The 11,612-nt window shown below is 35.5% G+C and overlaps 1 pseudogene across 1 annotated transcript; it reads left to right on the forward strand.

Annotated features, from left to right (window-relative positions):
* The first annotated feature begins 395 nt into the window (after nucleotides 1–395).
* LOC145819850 (isocitrate dehydrogenase [NAD] regulatory subunit 1, mitochondrial-like) lies at nucleotides 396–6,448 on the forward strand (annotated as a pseudogene). Its single transcript, XR_014360618.1, has 4 exons — nucleotides 396–792; nucleotides 5,006–5,271; nucleotides 5,708–5,786; nucleotides 5,989–6,448. The product of XR_014360618.1 is annotated as an isocitrate dehydrogenase [NAD] regulatory subunit 1, mitochondrial-like (transcript).
* Nucleotides 6,449–11,612: the final 5,164 nt, after the last annotated feature.

An 11,612-nucleotide genomic window follows, 5' to 3' on the forward strand; every position in this document is an offset into this window, starting at 1 on the left:
AAGCCATGTCACCGTACGTCTCTTTATTGATCCGCTACTACTCAGATCTTATAACAACCAATATTAATTGCCACGTGTATAATCAGGGTCGAAGACCTACCTGATCTCCCCATATTACTCTTACTTTGCCACGCATCGAATTGTCACTTGCTACCACAAAATGTGTAGCCAAGAGATACTCTCTCTCGAGCGATCGGCTCTTGTGTTGTACTCGTTTCATGTGTGGTCTAGTCAAGAAGAAGAGTCTATCTGGTGTGGAGATTCCGGAATCCACATCCATGGCTCGACGAACCCTACCCATCCTAAAACAACTATGCTCTCGCTCATCATCATCATCATCATCTCATACTCCTCCTCACTCTCTCCTAGGGTTTGCTTCATCCCGACCCGTCACCTAATAGCCCCGACCCGGTGACGGCGCTCCTAGAACCGTCACCCTCATCACCGGCGATGGAATCGGACCTCTCGGTCATGGAAGCAATGCACGCCCCAATCTTCTTCGAGCGCTACGATGTCCATGGCGACATGAAGAGCGTGCCTTCGGAGGTGATCGAGTCGATCCGCAAGAACAAGACCTGCTTGAAAGGGCGGCTCAAGACTCCAATCGGTGGTGGTGTGAGTCCGCTCAACGTTCAGCTGAGGAAAGAGCTCGATCGTTATGCTTCCCCTGTCAATTGCTTCAATTTGCCTGGTCTGCCTACTAGCCACTTGGATGTTGATATTGTTGTGGTAAGGGAGAACACCGAGGGGGATTACTCGGGCCTCGAGCACGAGGTCCTCGAAAGCCTCAAGGTATTGCCTTCCTATTACTACTATAATCTGATTGTTGATTATCAAGTTGTGAGTTTGCATACCTACCTGTTTACTGAAATCTTACAAAATTGCCAAAACCATGGTATTGCACCAGTCAATTAGAAGATATACAATCATCAAATGTAATGGAATGGAAGTACATTGCAGTTAAAATTATTTCAGGGCAAACGTCTACTGATTAAAAATTTGGTCAAACCACAATTCTAAAGTTACTAGACTACTCATTACATATAACAAGAGATTGTAGACAAGGCTTAAAGTAAAATACCCTAAGCATAAAGGAAATAAAGGACCTTCCGGTTCAAATAGGAAGAATAGTAAACAAAGAATGTTTGTGAATGATGGAATAAAAGCACCTTAACAAGACAACCCATAAGCAAAATGGTGCTCAAGAAAGGATTAGTTTCGATTTATATGCAGCAGAGACTATTGCAAATACTTAATAAGCCACGTAGAGATGGTTTTATGCTTCAAAACATCCATGTTAGAGAAAGAAGCTAGATATGGAGGAGAGCAAGAATAAATTTATTCAAAAAAAGAAAATGAAAAAAAAAAAGAAGAAAGAAAAGAAAGGAGAAAAAGGAAGTGGAAAGGGTAGCAGATGATGTATCTTCTTGCAATATCCAAACCTTTTTAAGAGGAAAAGACTAGATTTATTGAGACAATTCCAAAAGATCTAGCCTTTGGTTTCCCCAAGATTCTGCCACCATCCTGAAAATAAATAATTAATAATATTTGAACATCTTCATCTTTGTTATTACATGAGAGTTTTTGATGGTGTAGAGAGATTCAAGTTGACAAATTGTGGTTAAAAGGAACATTACTATTATGCTTTTTGTTTTGGCTTAGGGGGACTTCTTTTTTTATTTTTATTTTTAATTTAATTTAATTTTTTGGATTGGCAAGACTTTTTCTTTTTTCATCTTTTGTTGAGTTTTTGGGGTCATATATTGGCCCTGTTTGGTAGTGTTGTACAAAAGTGATTATAGATTATAACTTAACAGATTATAGCTTATAGCTGTGAATATAAGCTGTTAACCTGTTTGGTGCAGTTATGAGATTATCGATTTAAGCAGTAGAGTAGTGTTTGGTTGATAAGCTGTAAAATAACTTTTTACTGTGTAATTGTCCTTTTTGCCTTTATATGATATAAAAATGATTATTTTGTCATTTTTTTCAGTTTTAATTTTAAAAAAATTATTTTATTAATAGAAGTTAATATAATTAGTATTACAAAAATTATTATTTTCATTTTTTCATTATAAATTATTATTTTCATTTTTCATTATAAATCAATTAGTATAAAATTGTTTCATTATAAATTAATTAGTGTCAATTAATGGCTTATTTTCACTTTTTCATTATAAATTATTATTTTCATTTTTTCATTATAAATCAATTAGTATAAAATTATTTCATTTTTTTATTATAAATTAATTTGTGTTAATTAATGGCTTAATTAGTATCAATTAATACTAAAATTATTAATTAGTATCAATTAATATAAAATTTATTTCATTCATGACTAAAATGCTTAATTATTATTATTATTTTTTGATTAAAAAAACATTGAAAACCTCCACACACACGCACAAAAAAAAAAAAAAAAAAAATGAAAACCCTAACTCCGGCAGGCACAACGATGGTGGGTTGAAGGGAACTGGGTTTGTTGTTGGTGGTGGTGGTGATGGAGTTTTGAGACTTGAGATTGGGAAGGAGATCATTGTTTGCAGTAGAAGAATCAGAGGACGATTGCGAAGAATAGAGGGAAGAAGTTGCAGAGAGCTTAACACCAGTGAGAAGAAACCTATAGTGATTACGAGTGTGCTCACTGGCTTTGTGTATCGGAATATCATAGTCTCTGCATAGAATCGCTCTCTCTTGTTGACAAAACAAGAAAGCCCTCTTCTCCTACAAGCACAAATAAGGCCTAAATCACACTAAAATACGCTAACATATATGAATTTTATTGATGGGCTTTGTTGGGTTGTGTTGAGTTTGTACCTGGCAAATGTCACAGAGAGGGAATTGTTTGGGAGAAGGGTGGAGGAGAGAGAAACACTGGTTTTTTCCGGCGAGCTTGTTGGCGTGGTGGACGCGATGGTCGCAGGCGGTGTAGAGGGCGGCCTCGTCGGCAGAGCAAAACACCGATGCTTTGTCTTTGTTACAGACATCGCACGGGATCTTCATTTGGGTTGCTTTTCAAGATTGAATCGAAACGATTTTACCAAGTCAATTACGAAGGATGATAATGGAAGAGAAGAGTTGTTGAGAGTTTTAACGTAGAGAGAGAGAGAGAGAGAGAGAGAGAGAGAACAGCAAGAAATCGTCGCCGGAAATCGTCACCGGAAATCACCTCTCAGGCAAGGTTGTTAAGATCGGGATCTTACATAGGATCGTTTTGGGGGTCTGTCGAATCGGATCATAGGATCGGATCGAGGATCGTAAGATCCTACTAAAATGATAAAAAAATGTAATAATTTTTATATGACTAAGTAATACTATCAAAATATACATAGAATAAGCCCCCAAAAAAGAAATATAGCAATTCAAGGTACCATTCAAACATATTTTTCCAAAAAAGAAGTGAAAAACATAATAAAAATAAATACCAACACTTACACACCATTGTCATTGTTTCTTAATGAAAACAAGCCAAACTAAATAAAGGAAGAACAAATAAAAGACTAAATAAAGTCATCATGGTTGCCGAAATTGTTTGTGACCAGCAGCATTTTTCCTCTTCCTTTATCTTCCTGAACCAGAGGCTGACATTGTGTGCTGCAAATGCAATGCAAATTGTGAAAATTAAAAGAAAAATTTTCAGCAAAGTTTAAGGAAAAATAAATAAAGAAGAACAACAGTGCATGAAGGAAGAGAGTTGAATACACAAGTGCATAAATAGGAGACTGGAGGAGCATAAAGGAAGAGAGTTGAATACACAAGTGCATAAGTTGGTGTCCTGATATATATTTTAAAGAGAACAAAATATATATTTTACAGAAAAAAATGAGAACAATTAATATATAGAGAACAAAATGAGAAAAAAAAAAAAAAAAAGAGAACAAAAAACAGGAAAGAGTTTGATTATTTTTACAGAAAAAAAGAGAACAAAAAAAAAAAAAAGACAGAAAACAAAAAGAAAACAAAAAACATAAACATATATATAAAGAGAACAAAATGAAAAAAAAAAAGAAAAGAAAAAACAATTAATATATATAATATACACTAATATATATTTTACAGAAAAAAAGAAAAAAAAGAAAAAAAAAAGAGTTTGATTCGAATCACAAAATGAGAGCAGCTCAAAAAAAGAAGGGAAGCAGCTCAGTGAAGGGAAAGAAAGAGAACTGAGCAACGACGAAAGAGATGAAGAGAAGATTCGAAGAGAGCGGTAGAAGAACAGCGAAAAGAGTAGTGAAGAGAGAGGAAGAACAGCAAAGAAAGCAACGAAGAGAGAGGAAGAGAAGATTCGAAGAAGAAGGAAGAAGCGTACCTGGTTGATTGTGGCTTCAAATTCAGAAATTTGCTGTTGAAATTTGCCCTAATCACAAGGTATGCTTCTCTGCTTCGCTGTCTGTTTACTCCCGATTTTGCTTTTAAGTTGCGAAAAATAGCTTCAAATCTGGATCGCATAGTTGCGATCCAGAAACGATCCCATGGATCCCAACGACCCTATTATGATCCCACCACGATCCTGACCTGGAGTCGATCCAAAGTGCGAGTCAGATCGAATGCTGTATATTGGGTCATAGGATCGTACGATCCTACGATCCGGATCGCGATCTTAACAACCATGCTCTCAGGCCACTGAAAACCGCCTCACTCTCTCTCTCCGGACGTGAACAGTGCTTGAAGGGGCATTTATATAACGGTATTTTGGTAAATTTTTGAATTTTTGAAGGGGCATTCAAGTCATTTCGCCCATTCCACAAGCAACTATTCGTATAAGCTAAAAGAAAAAGCACCTCTGAGGCAGCTTACAACTTTTAGCTCAAAATCAATTAATTTAAGCTATAATCTGTCTCTCATAAGCTCAACCAAACACCCTGAAATTGCTTATTTTAAGCCAAAAGCTGATTTAAGCTGAAATTAAGTGCTACCAAACAGGCACAATGTCAAGAATGACAATTTTTTCATAAATTTTCTGTGATTCTGCAAGTATAATATTGCTCACTGAGCATTCTGCTAGGTGATGACAAAGTTCTGCTCGGAACGGATTGCAAGATATGCCTTTGAGTATGCTTACCTTAACAACAGAAAGAAAGTGACAGCTGTGCATAAAGCCAACATTATGAAACTTGCTGATGGTCTGTTTTTAGAATCCTGCCGGGAGGTCGCAAGCAAGTATCCTGGTGGGAGGTCGCAAGCAAGTATCCTGGTATCAAGTACAATGAGATTATTGTAGACAACTGCTGCATGCAACTTGTTTCAAAGCCTGAGCAATTTGATGTGATGGTAATACACTTCAATAAAAAGTGTTTCAGTTCATAGATGGCTTGCGCTGGTCTATTATTTTGTGCTCAATGTGTTCAGCATCCAATCACATGATGCTGGATGGATATGAAGTTTTTGTTATATGGTATGTTGATGCACTAGTGAAATTCCGAGTCTCGAATAAAAAAGAGGAGGATATCTCATTTATGATCAAGCTTTAGAAGTACTGACCTACGATAGGATGTTCTTTATGGAGAAAGAACTAGAAGAAGAAATTAGAGAAGAAATTTGGAAGCTAAAATCAGACTTTGTGTTGAGTTGTGTTGGAAGAGCCCTCGTGATTTTAGCATTTCTTCTTTTATTTAGCCCAATTAATGTAATGTATAATTCTGAATGTTTTCTTCCTCAGCCCACCTTATTGACCGGCTGTTGATGAAGCCTGAATTATGTTTTGTAGGTTGCTCCTAATCTTTATGGCAATCTAGTGGCAAATACAGCAGCTGGTATTGCTGGAGGCACTGGTGTCATGCCCGGAGGTACTCATCATTACCCAACAATTCAATTTCTTTTGAAAAAATTTCCTACTCTTTCTTGACTATGACTTAAAAATTCCAAAATTAGTAATATGTTATGAGGGAGTCAGTCTAGCTTATTCAGCCCCTTTGAGACGTGGATTTGGTTAACCTGGGCTGATATTTATATACCTCAGAAGTGGTGATAAGGTTTCGGTGACTTCAGGAAACGTTGGGGCTGATCATGCTGTTTTTGAGTAAGGGGCTTTGGCAGGAAATGTGGGAAATGAGAAGATACTGGAACAAAATAAGGCAAATCCAGTTGCTTTACTTCTGTCATCGGCCATGATGTTGAGACATCTCCAGTTTCCTTCATTCACTGATCGATTGGAGACTTCCGTGAAGCGTGTAATCTCAGAGGGCAGGTACAGAACAAAAGATCTTGGTGGAGATAGTACCCCCCAAGAGGTTGTTGATGCCATCATCGCTAATCTGGACTAAACCCATAAAATCACCACCCCCATCTTGTGAAAGCTGTTCTTGTAATGTTTCTGTTTCTTCATATGTTTTGTTTTCGGTGCTGCTGCATTTCAGAGAATGTGATGTTCTTGTGAATAATCCAGGTTATTTTTGAGTTGGAAAATACTTCAATAAGAATACTCAACTGAGAGTTTTTCTTGTTCCAATTCACTGCTTGATATCCATTTATATTGCTTAAACTCTTCAAATGATAGAAATTTCATCTTTAACTTGACTCTTATTTGATGAAATGTGAAATGCACTTATTTTTCAGAATACCAAACTTGGTTGTTCAGAACAAACACAGTAGTGAAGACAATCTTCTACAAATATACATACAAATCTCACAAACACAAATTACTCCACATTTATTTGCTAATATCATGTTATTTTTGTGAGTCTTATTTCAAATATTAAAATTGAGTTGCTTCTGTCATGTTATTTTAATATATTCCGTGGTAACTAGAATTAACGCTTATAGTAATCGGCATTACTTAAGTAAGAAGCATGAAGGATGCCGATCGTAAGGGGTCACAAATGCGCATTGGCCAAGGAAGCGTATGCCGAGAAGTAGTTTCTGGCGTTGGCAAAGTACGTGAATATTGTGTTAGAATTGTCAAAAGGTGATTATGAGAAAAGAAAATGTTACATCAGTTGAGGAAAAATTAATAAGATACAATATGTTCAAACTAAAGACAATAATGTAAGGAGAAGGAACTCTATAAATAGAGGATCTGCATCTGAAGTAAGGGTGAGTGATAAAAAAGAACAAGAAAGAGAGGACTTACAATATTGAAAGAATACTAATTAGATCTTCAGAGGATTCACAATAAATCATCCTCCTAGTAGCAGCTGGGCAGAAATTCCGACTGATTACATATTCTATGTCAAATACTAAAGCCATGTTGAATTTACAAGTAAAAATAATTTGTTGAAATTCATGTTTTTATTTTCCTAATAAAAAATATAAGTTGCAGTTGAGTTGATTTGTAACTCAAAAGTTACTTTTTACCTAAATATTACCTAAATAGTAATATTTGGTCTGATATAAAGCCTGGCTATCATTTTCTATGCATACCCAAGACATCAAGAAACCAACATTCTAGAACTGTTTAGGTAAGAGTGGAGATTTCAAATTTTTGATTGGAAAATTCGAGCGGTTGGTTTCTCTCTCGTTAGTGATCGGATTGGGATGTATTGTTGGATTTGTGGGGATCCATTATGAGTCTCATTTTGACAATCCGAATCGTTCAATGTGTAGAACTCGTCGAGTACTATATGTCTGTAAAAAATAACATTGATCAGATATCGATAACTATTTCATCGGATCAGATTTCTGTCAATCATTTATTTTTTCACCGACTATTTTTTTAATACAAAACTGATTTGATCACGTAATATCGATATCTGATTAACATGATTTTTTACAGACATAGTATTTGACAAATTTTATATATTAAACGGTTTAAATTATTAAAACGGGATTCGTGATGGGCCTCCACAAGTCAAACAACACCCTCCAATCTGATCACGAACCGGAGAAAAGCCAAATATAAAATTTAATATCAATATTGAGGTACATGATTATCCTGTCTGTTATGTGTGAATAAGTTGATCATGTGTCTGTCTTATAAGACAACCTCTTTGTCCTATTGGAATTAATTTTTATTTAATTTGATCTCTACTCGATGTTGACGAAAAAATGGACTTTTGTATGTGCCGATTAATCACCGCCTCTCTTATGAGATAACTTCTTCATCCTACTGAAGTTAATTTTAATTCTAATTTAATCTGTACACATTGACACCTTTAAAAACTTATTTTTGTATGTTCTATTTGAAGTCGGAGTTTCAACTTCGAGTGCATGACATGTTGAATTATTCTTTTATCATGTCAAAATTGTTGAAACATCCTTATTCATATCAAAGATGAGCTAAGGGACTCAAGATTTTAAAAAATATATTTTATTTTATTTTATTTTTATTTATAATCATATTATTTAATAATACTTCTGAATTATATAATTTGTCCCATTAATTTTTTTTTTTTTTTTGAAAAAATTTATACCTATCCTTCTTAGTATATTGCCAAGTCATTATTATTTCTTCCTTGATGGATTGAATTAGATAGATTGGATATGACCCGGTTAGGAGTAGATAATCGTGGGGCTGGATCAACATTATATAATAAGAAATTTTGTGTCTATGTATACCGGGCTTAATTCTAATATGGGATTTTTATATTTGTCCAAACTTAGTCTAAAAAATAATTATAAATTCTAAACCCACTTATCGGGCTATATGTTAAAAAAATAAAAACATTGCATAATTAAATTTAATCACCCATTATATTTCTTAAATAAATATATTGACATCATTATAAATTGAAATTTTTTGTATATAAATTGAAGGATTTCTTAAATAAATTCAGTCACATGATCATAAATGTGAGTTTCAATAAAATCAACAAAAATAAAGTTTAGATTTTAATAAAAAAAAATATTTTAATGTATTATAAATAAATAAATAAATAATTTAATAACGGGCCAAGCCGGGTTGAGCTGGGTTGAAAGTATAAATTTTAAGCCTAAACCATTAATATTTCGAGATGAAAATGTTGGCCCACGTCAACCCTATGAGCTAAAGTAATCTTCCCAAATCCTAGAAAAATAGAATTGGGCCAGACAGGCTGGGTGGGCCAACGTGTCGAAATCCACCCCTAGACCTAACTAAGCCTAGTCTGATTGGCTACCATGACTCTCTTAAGGGTTTAGTCTTAAAGAGAAGGTCATGGTTCAACTCTTTCTATAAGAAGAGTTGACTTAGGAGGTAAGCACTTGGTACTTTGCAAGAGTGGATAAGCTAATTCCCATAAGTGCTAATCTAACAACTAATTTTTTTTTCTCTTTCTTTTGAGGAACATGAAAAGTAGTTATATTAAAATAAAATAAACAACTTACAAAATTACAAAAAAAAAAAAACAAGACCCTAAAGGGCAAACAAACAGTCAAACAACAAAAACAAAAACAAATCTGTCAAAAAAACAATTATGATTTAGGAAAAACCATGGATCTTCTCATAGATGTAGTTTAAAAAGTAAGATCTGGATTAAACCAAGCAAGATCTGCATCAACACTCGCCATCACCGTCGACGTCGACGTCATCCCTGTTACCACTGTCCAACTTCATCACCGTCGCCGCTGAATTTCGGACGCCGCCAGAAGTTAGAGTTGAAGAGGAAGAACACCTACAATGGTATAGGAGAAGACTTGAGAGAAAAGAGGACCATTGTGAGTGTCAAAAAGTTAAAAATCTATGCCAAAATCAAAATAGAAAAACTAAAAACCCTTGTTTCAAACATAAAAGGCTACATCTACACTTAGGATCTATAGTCTATAGACCTACATTTTAAAATTGTAAAAGAGGTCACCAGAGCATTGTCGGAGTTTTGCTGGAACACCATTGAAATCCTATAGAGAGAAGCCCTGCTCGCTCACTTTATTTGATAAAAATATATGTATAAAAAAAAAAGAGATTGGTCGAATATAAATGATAGGTTGAATTAGTAAGTAGGTTAAAAGCTGGCTTTTAAAATTTTTTTTTCAAAACATATAAAAAAATAGATAGATGACATGATTAAAAAAATAAAAAAACTGATTTTTAACCCATATACCAAAATAGACCAAAGATTTTTTTGGTATGATTTTTTTAATAATCATGTCGTTGTGTTTTTTACCCAACAAAAGATATGTAAAATAAATAATCAAATTACTGCAACAAAATCATTACAAAGAGATTCATTCTAAATAGTTCTAATCTAAAAAAATTATATGATACACGTGAGTATTTTTGATATATTTTTTCGGTCAACAAATGATAACGTTTTTTTTTTTTCTGGATTAAAGACAAAAATTTTGAGCTTGTTTGGCATGTTGAAGTGTGAGTCTGAATTAATGCATGTATGTGAGTTCGTAATTTATTATTATATAGTTGGGTGACCCTATTATATAATAATCACTTGAGGGTGAGGACAAGTCGTCTTCTTATAGGATCTAATCTCAGAGATTACCCAACGTGTTTAGGTTGTTTTTTTTTTTAATTTATTTTTATTTTTAAGAAGATAGGTGTATGCCGCTTTGGGTTGTGTAATCAGTTTCATTCTTATTATTTTTATTTTTTTAATAAAAATCCTTATTTCTCAAAAAAAAACTAAATAGATACATAACACACATTGTATTTGTTTGAAGGGAAATGCTATACCATAGGTAAGTTATTATGATATTTGTGGGATTAATTATAATAAATGCTGAGTGCTGCTATTAACACTTACCTTTTTCCTTTGGACCCCCACCTCTTCCATTTCTTTTTATTTCCAACTTTATTCCAACATAAAATTCCACTTTTACCCACATCCCTCATCTTCTAACCCTAATTTTCCAAACCCTAACCCTAACCCCTCTCAACTCTGGCTACCACCTTCACCGGTCACCGGCCAGCCCCTCACTGCTAGTCACCACCTTTGTCTCCCTCTTATTCTTCTTCTAAAATTGTGATCTCCACTGCAATCGTGATCTCCACTGCCATTGCAATCTCTCTCCCCCCCTCTTTCTCTTTCTCTCTCTCTCTCTCTCTGCGCATGATTGGGTCGATAGGGTTTGAAGGTGAGATGGCGAGGAAACGACGATTTGTGACCTCCAACCCTAGCCACCTCCATCGCCGTCGCGATTTAAGATCTCAATCCTAGCCGCCGTTGTGATCTGTGACCTCAAACCCTAGCTGCCGTCGCGATCGGTGGCCTTAAACCGTAATCGTCTTCATTGCCGTCGCGATTTGAGTTGGGATGAGCAGCGACCGACGATGATGGCTAGGCGATGGTGGTGAGCAAGAGAGAGAGGAAGGGGCTCGCAGCGGCGGCTCTGGATTGAGGTTGTCTGAAGCGGCTAGGGGTGGTCGACTGTGGGGGTCGCGATGAAGTTGACTGAAAAGTGGCTCTGGATTGGAGTTGACCAGAGAGTGGCATCGGCGGTGGAGGTTGTGGTCGGAGCTAGCAATGGTTAGGTTGAGAAGGTAGGTTAGAGTGAGGGTATAGTTGGAATTAAAGTGAGGATTCAAAGAAAAAATAGAAGGGTCTCATTTAGTTGGGTGGGGGTTCAAAGAAGTGGGGGGTTCAAGGAAAAAAGGAAGGTATTAATAGCAGCACTCTAAATGTTAACTTAATTCCATAGGAGGTGTGGAGATATATTTTCTGAGTACCAACACGTGGCCAAGGTGACGCCGACGTGTCAGCCGAGGTGCCACGTGTCCTGGTTGTTATGCCGAGGTCATCTCGGAT

Source organism: Camellia sinensis, chromosome 2 (genome assembly GCF_055761805.1).
Source record: "Camellia sinensis isolate YWXY chromosome 2, ASM5576180v1, whole genome shotgun sequence".
Classification (NCBI taxonomy): domain Eukaryota; kingdom Viridiplantae; phylum Streptophyta; class Magnoliopsida; order Ericales; family Theaceae; genus Camellia; species Camellia sinensis.